General features: G+C 43.4%; 1 long non-coding RNA gene across 1 annotated transcript in view; it reads left to right on the top strand.

The window, feature by feature from the left end:
* The window catches only part of LOC137561261 (uncharacterized), a 52,918-nt gene extending 50,820 nt beyond the window's left edge, over window positions 1–2,098 (top strand). Inside the window, exon 2 of the long non-coding RNA XR_011029955.1 lies at window positions 1,719–2,098. This is a non-coding gene — a long non-coding RNA (uncharacterized lncRNA). The remainder of the gene's footprint in view (window positions 1–1,718) is intronic.
* Window positions 2,099–7,594: the final 5,496 nt, after the last annotated feature.

Here is a 7,594-nt window from a genome sequence, read left to right as displayed (position 1 = left end):
AGCATGCAGCATATTAGGTGCTTCTGACATTATTGTCAGATCTGACAAGATTAGCTGCATGCTTGTTTCTGGTGTTATTCAGACACTACTGCAGCCAAATAGCTAAACAGGGCAGCCAGGCAACTGGTATTGTTTAAAAGGAAATAAATATGTCAGCCTTCATATTCTTCTCACTTTTGTTGTCCTTCAACTATTACCTGTGTGACACAGCTTAACCTGCCATCATGTATTGATCTGAGACATATCTATGCGCTTTGAGCCCTATGGGAGAAAAGCACTGAACAAATGTTGTTTTTTGTTGATGCTAAGTTTAATGTAAGACCTAGTTTGGTAGTTTGTTAGACACTGGGATTAAAGCTTTTCTGGGCATTATTACTATTATTCTTATTAATTTATAAAAGCCAACATATTCCATGGCACTGTTGATGACAACCAGGGATAGGGTTCTGTTGATGAACTTTTGCCCATAATGCCCAGCATGACCTTTGAACTTAAGGTCTTCTGGGTTAGAGTAGCCAGTAGGGAAAGTGTTTGTGAGCCTATTCACCTGGTGTACACCGCAACATGTAATGTTTAACCCTCACTAGTGACAACGCCTCTGCACCAAATGTTACCTGCATGGGCGTCCGCACGTCTGGCAAAAGGGGGCCCCTGGCTGCCAGCAACCCCCCCACACACACACACACACAGCCATCCCCGCTTCCAAGTCGCAGCAGACCAGGCAGCCCAGCATCAGACCTCTGATCAGCCGGTGACCAGTGAATGCGGGAGCTTGGACCTCGCAGACACCACACTGATATACGGAAGTGACATCACTTCCGCATATGCAGCGTGGTGTCCACGGAGCATGGTGCGCTCGCTCTCACTGGTCGCCGGCTGATTATGAGGTCTGACGTTCATGCTGGGCTTGCTGCTGGAACTACCATGAGTGGGGGGCACCTGTCACTACCTACACTGGGGGTCCCTGTCCCTAAATAAACTGGGGGGCACCTGTCACTACCTAAACTGGGGGCCCTGTAACTACGTACACTGGGGGGCACCTGTCACTACCTATACTGGGGGGCCCTGTAACTAGGTACACTGGGGGGGGGGGCACCTGTCACTACCTAAACTGGGGGGCTCCTGTGTCGGAGGCATTCACAATCTAATTCCTACTATAGTCCTAGTCTAATGTCCCACCATTGCTAAGTTCATGTAAATTTGGCTCCACCTATGATCACAACCACATCCTGGTCCATAGCCATGCCCATTTTTTTGCGCAGAGCATGTACTATTACCCCCATTTTTTTAATTTACCCCTCGTATTTCGGATATTTTTGGCTTCCCCCCTCCCCCCTGGAAAATTTTCTGTGGACACCCATGGTTACCTGCACTGATTACCAACTACTGCAGAGGTTGTGGTAGGAAGATCTTATACAGTAGCAAGCCTACAAAACTCAAGAATAACTAAAAAGTTTACACTACACACATGATCACTATTCAATACACTGTATGTGTGTTTCATTATATTTTTTTATTTACTAAAAGAGTTACAGACATCCGATGTTGCTGATATGGATAAGCTGTGATCATGATGCAGTCTTGTGTGGGATACGCAGCTGCAAATTTTTACTGGACACAATAATAGCTCACAAATGATGAGACTATGATACGGAAGATGTTTGAAATACAACACTATGTTTCTGGTAACATTTTTACCCTTTCATCTCTTATGTCAGTGATGCTATGTCAGAAGACACTCCGGGGACCAGACGGGCTGACAGCTTTTATGTGAAGTTACAACACTTTTCTTTCTTGAATAAGATGCCCATTGTCTACATCCTAGTGGGCCCTACAATGAGCGCGTTACTTCTGGGATTTCCACATAGCCAAGGCTCAGAGTGATTTTACCGCAGGTGAAGTGCCATGGAAAGCATCATTCCAGCAAATCCCAGGGTAGAAAGTGAATTGATAGCGTGTCCAATGACAGCCGTAATTAACAGCTGTGATATCATGACTATCTTACTCTGCCATATGTGTGTGAGGTGAAGTAAGAAAAAATGATTTTCATGTTCCAACATCTGATAAAATGTTATATTATACTTCATGAAGACCAAAACTTTTTGGTTTCCTTGTGCATTGTGTATTTATGTCAAAAATATTTTATGTTATTTTAGTGATTGTGAAAATAATGTCCCTTATTCAATTCACAATTTCTCCTAAGTTTTCTCCTAGCTGATATTTTCACACCTTACCAATAAATTGCCTATTAAACACATAGCTAGTAAGAATTATTTTAACAGCATTTTTTCACCTACATTTTGGCACTTTTTCACCTACGTTCTGGCACTTGTTCACAATATGCACTATCCGTAACACTTATATTTGTGCACTACTGCATGTTATAATGCAAATTAGATGATTTAGGCATGGTGAGTGTGTGGAGGAGTGAAGTGAGTGTGGGGTGGAGGGAAGGGAGAAGTGAGTGTGGGGAGGAGGGAAGGGTGAAGTGAGTGTGGGGAGGAGGGAAGGGCAAAGTGAGTGTGGGGAGGAGGGAAGGGTAAAGGGACTGTGGCGAGGGGGGAATGCTGGAGGTAACTGTGCCAGTAAATAGGGAAGGGAAACCCAGGCAGTAGGAGGCAGGAAATTTGGGCGCATGAGGCAAGTGGACAAAAAGGGCGCTGCCATCCACTCCCATAATAAATATCATTTAATGGGCGCCCAACAGGAAAAAAGGGCGCCGGAGAAAATAACGTTTTACAAGCGGCGCCCGGAGACTTTTAATGTTTTATAACTGCTTCTCATGAATACACATTATTTAATGATTTATAATTTTTTAAACATTATTTTTAAACGAAAAAAAGTACAATATTTTTTAAAACATTCTTTTTAAACGAAAAACAGCACAATATTTTTTTAAACGTTATTAATGCTTATCACAGGGGGATCTTAGGTTTAGGCACCACCAGGGGGGTCTTAGGTTTGGGCACCACCAGGTGGGTCTAGGGGTTAGGGGTAGGTACAGGGAGGGTTCTGTGTGAGAGTAGCTTTAGGTATAGTTTTAGTAAAGTTCTTATTAATCTTTTAGAAAACGTTATTATACATTTCACTTTTTAAACAGGGAAGATTAACGTTTTTACAATTGCCGCTTTCATACACATTATTTAATGATTTATAACTTTATAAAACATTATTTTTAAACGAAATATAGCACAATTTTTTTAAACGTTATTCATGCTTATCGTTTAAAACCCTGCGCCCTTTTTTCCCGACGCCCTTTTTTAACGTACGCTAGGCAGTAACCTCCTCTCTATCACCACCTGTCACACCAAGGGCTTGATTCACTAAAACGTGATAACTCATATCACGGCCGCGCTAGCGTTTTGCACGCGTTACAATGCAATTAAGGGTTTATGCACACAAACGTGACGTTTTTGTGCGCAAACGTGAATTTTCGTTCACACGTGTAAATTCACGTCTGTGCGCGTAAACCATAACGTAAAAACCGCTAGTGTGGCCGTGATATGAGTTATCATGGTTTAGTGAATCAAGCCCCAAATGTACCTTGTGCTGGTGGGTTATGCAGCAGAAGCATCTTTTCCAAAGTGTTGAGGGTGATAATGAGAATGGTGGTTGAATAGGGTTGGGTTAGGTAGGAAAGAAACCCCCCCCCCCCCCCCCCCCCGTCACTCGCATGCACCTTCCCGGTCCTTGGAACAATTGCCTGAGCTGAAGCGGTCCTTGGTTCAAAAAAGGTTGAGGACGGCTGAACAATAGTGCTTAAATAAGATTAACAAGGAGTAGAGAGCCTAAATAAAATACAAAAGATATATGGTATAGACCTAAACGTGGAACAAAAACAAAGACCATTTGAGGGCACATCCCCAACCATTCTGGGAACCTGTACAGAGGAGGAAAAGTTAAGAGAGTAAAAGAAATATGGAGTATCATTTAGGACAATAAAAGAGGTAAAACACTGTGGGAAACACAACATCTATATGAATTTAATTCTAAATTCCTCTTCACTGGTAGCTAATATACTGTTTGTCCCAAAACAGCACTGCAATGTGATACATTTTTGTTTGTTCTATTCAGCACATACCACGTGCTTTGCAGTATAAGACTCTTTGGGTTGAACTAATTAGTTGTTTTATTCTCACCTGAGCACCTCTCTTAGGCGAAACAGCAAATCCTAGAGTTGATCTGTTAAAGAGAACCCGAGGTGGGGATCTTATAATGAAATCTATACACAGAGGCTGGGTCTGGCTATAGTGCCCAGCCTCTGTTGCTATTTGAATCCCCCCTAAGTCCTCCCTGCGCTCTGCTCTACCCCATAAATTACAGCCACGCTGTCGACACGCAGCGTGTCGCAGCGGGCTGTGTTTACCTCCCTAGTGTCACTCACGCCACTCCCCCACCTCCTGCAGAGCGCCGGTCCCCGCCTCATCCCTTCCTTCCCCACTGATTGGAGGGAAGGGACGCAAGCGGGGACCGGCACTCTGCAGGAGGTGGGGGGAGTAGCGCGAGTGACATTAGCTAGGTAAACAGAGCCCGACAGCGTGGTTGTGATTTATGGGCTAGAGCAGAGCGCAGGGGGGACTTAGGGGGGATTCAAATAGCAACAGAGGCTGGGCACTATAGCCAGACCCAGCCTCTGTGTATAGATTTCATTATAAGATCCCCACCTCGGGTTCTCTTTAAAATGGTAATGAGGAAGAGATAAATCTTGGACATATATAGATGCCATTGATCACTTTCGCTGGCACTGTTTTTCTGCAACACCCACATACCCCCTCACTCCTTCCTTCCATTGTTTCAGTTCCATGGCTAGAACACAGCTAGCCCACAGGGAGTGAACCCAGTAGAGGGCATCTCCATTTGCCACCTTAGACCATGGAAGATGGAATAGCTAAAAGAAGCGCAAGCTAGTTTGGGCACAACTGTTTAGTCAATTAAGCTGTTTCGTTAAAGCTTCTTGCTAGCCGTTTGTATAATTTGAGTTCTCAACTTTGGTTACGATATGCTAGCACCTTAGGTACCCAACAGGCAGGTTAAAGGGAACCTTAACTGAACGGGGGGGGGTAAAGAGTTTCACTTACCTGGGGCTATTACCAGCCCCCTGCAGCAGTCCTGTGCCCTCGGAGCCGCTCTGGAAACCTCCGGTCCCCCGCTGTCACTTAGTTTCGTTTTTGACGACTCGCCAGTCGGCCGGCCGCCATGCATATTATTGGACGCATTCCCTACTGGAATTAGCACTGTTGTGGACCGCAACACGTACAAAAATATGTGTTGCCGCATTCCGCACATGTAGATATGCAGCAACGCGTATTTTTGTACGCGTTGCGGTCCGCAACAGCGCTAATTGCAGTAGGGAGTGCGTCCAATAATACGCATGGCGGCCGGCCGACTGGTGAGTCGTCAAAAACGAAACAAAGTGACAGCGGGGGACCGGAGGATTCCAGAGCGGCTCCGAGGGAACAGGACTGCTGCAGGGGGCTGGTAGTAGCCCCAGGTAATTAAAACTCTTTATCCCCATTCAGTTAAGGTTCCCTTTAAGGTTAGGCACCCTTCAGGGGAGGGGTTAATGCTAAGCAGGGTGGTGAAGGTTAGACACCACCAGGGTAATTCTGTGTGAGAGTAGGGAGTGGCTATATCATAGTAAAATATTGGCAAATATCTTACTATGTGGATGAAGTTAGTAGAATATCAGTAAGTTTACTGATATTCTACTACAAAATGGTTATTTTACCAATACATTTTTAGCAGCAAGAACCAAGTCCAACTTAGCTAAGCTTGTGGTGCTTTTAAATTTATGCATGGAAGATACTGTACCATGAAATTCTTGCAGGGTCAAGAACTGCCTAATCCCTTTTTTGTTTTGGTTTTCCTTTTTCTCAGCCACACTTCAGTAGGGCATTTTCAGTCAATAGGTCAAAGTGTCAACCTAGTAAATATTAATGCAGCTCCTCTAGAGCCCATTTTATACCCAAGCTCTCTTTCTCAATTACACGGTCATTTAATTTCTGGCTCAGGTACATCACTGAATGCTCCACCCCATTGTGTACCTGTGACAACTTTACCTAGAGACCCATTTCTGAAGCATCTGTCTGCACTACAAATTGTATTGATATGTCTGGGGAACATATTACCACTGGCTGCCCACAGAGAGCTTGTTTCAGGGCTTGAAATGATCGTTCTGCCCTAGGGGCACACTTTACTATCACTGTACTTTTTCCTTTTGACAAGAGATGCACACGTGGAGAAAAGGGACAAAATGCTTGTAATATCCTGTTATCCCCCAAAAAAATCCAAACCTGTTTCATTGTAGAGTAGTATGGTCAGGTATGAACGGCATCAATTTTATTTATCCAGATTCTTATGACCCCAGGGAGTGGGACTATTGGGTTGCCACAGGCTTGTTGAGGGCACAAAAATAATGATTCTTAGGAGCCCCTAAATAATATTCTATTTCATTCTTCAGGGTTACATACACTGCAGAAACTTGATACACAAGGCCTCACATGTATTAAGAAGTGATGCGCTGCTACCTCTCCTCCTTGGCCTTGGAGCCATTTCCAATACAATGAACTTTAATTCGTATATACTATGCCCTCGTTTACTGCAATGTTTGGCAACATTTGAATCAGGTTATTTGAAAACATGTTATTTATGTTACAAAGTTACATAGCTATTTGGGTTGAAAAAAGACATAAGTCCATCGAGTTCAACCAGAAAATAAAGTACAACACACAGCCTGTCCCTCACATATCCCTATTGGTCCAGAGGAAGGCAAAAAACCTTTACAAGGTATAGTCCAATTAGCCCGAAAAGGGGAAAAAAATCCTTCTCGACTCCAGATGGCAATCAGATAAAATCCCTGGATCAACACCACCAGGCATTACCTAGTAATTATAGCCATGAATGTCGTTCAACACAAGGAAAGCATCCAAGCCCCCTTTAAACGCAGATATACAATTTGTCATAACTACTTCCTGTGGCAATGCATTCCACATTTTAATTACTCTTACTGTAAAGAACCCTTTCCTAAATAAATGGCTAAAACCTTTTTCCTTTGTGCGCAGATCATGTCCCCTAGTCCTTTGTAAGAGTCTAGGGACAAAAGCCGCAAGATTTTATATTGCCCTCTGACATATGTATACATGTTAATTGGATCTCCTCTAAGGTGCCTTTTCTCCAGACTAAATAAACCCAGTTTATCTAATCTTTGGTAAGTGAGACCTTCCATCCCACGTATCAATTTTGTTGCCCGTCTCTGCACCTGCTCTAAAACTGCAATATCTTTCCTGTAATGTGGTGCCCAGAAATTAATTCCATATTCCAGATGTGGCCTTACTAGAGAGTTGAACAGGGGCAATATTATGCTAGCATCTCAAGTTTTTATTTCGCCTTTTAATGCATCCCAAAATTTTATTTGCTTTAGGTGCAGCTGCTTGGCATTGAATACGATTATTTAAGTTGTTGTCTATGAGTACTCATAAGTACTTCTCCAAGTTTGATGTCCCCAACTGTATCCCATTTATTTTGTATGGTGCTAGACCATTAGTACGTCCAAAATGCATGACTTTACATTTGTCAACATTGAATTTCATCTGCC

This window comes from Hyperolius riggenbachi, chromosome 3 (genome assembly GCF_040937935.1).
Source record: "Hyperolius riggenbachi isolate aHypRig1 chromosome 3, aHypRig1.pri, whole genome shotgun sequence".
NCBI lineage: Eukaryota > Metazoa > Chordata > Amphibia > Anura > Hyperoliidae > Hyperolius > Hyperolius riggenbachi.
This window is presented reverse-complemented; position numbering and strand designations above follow the sequence as displayed.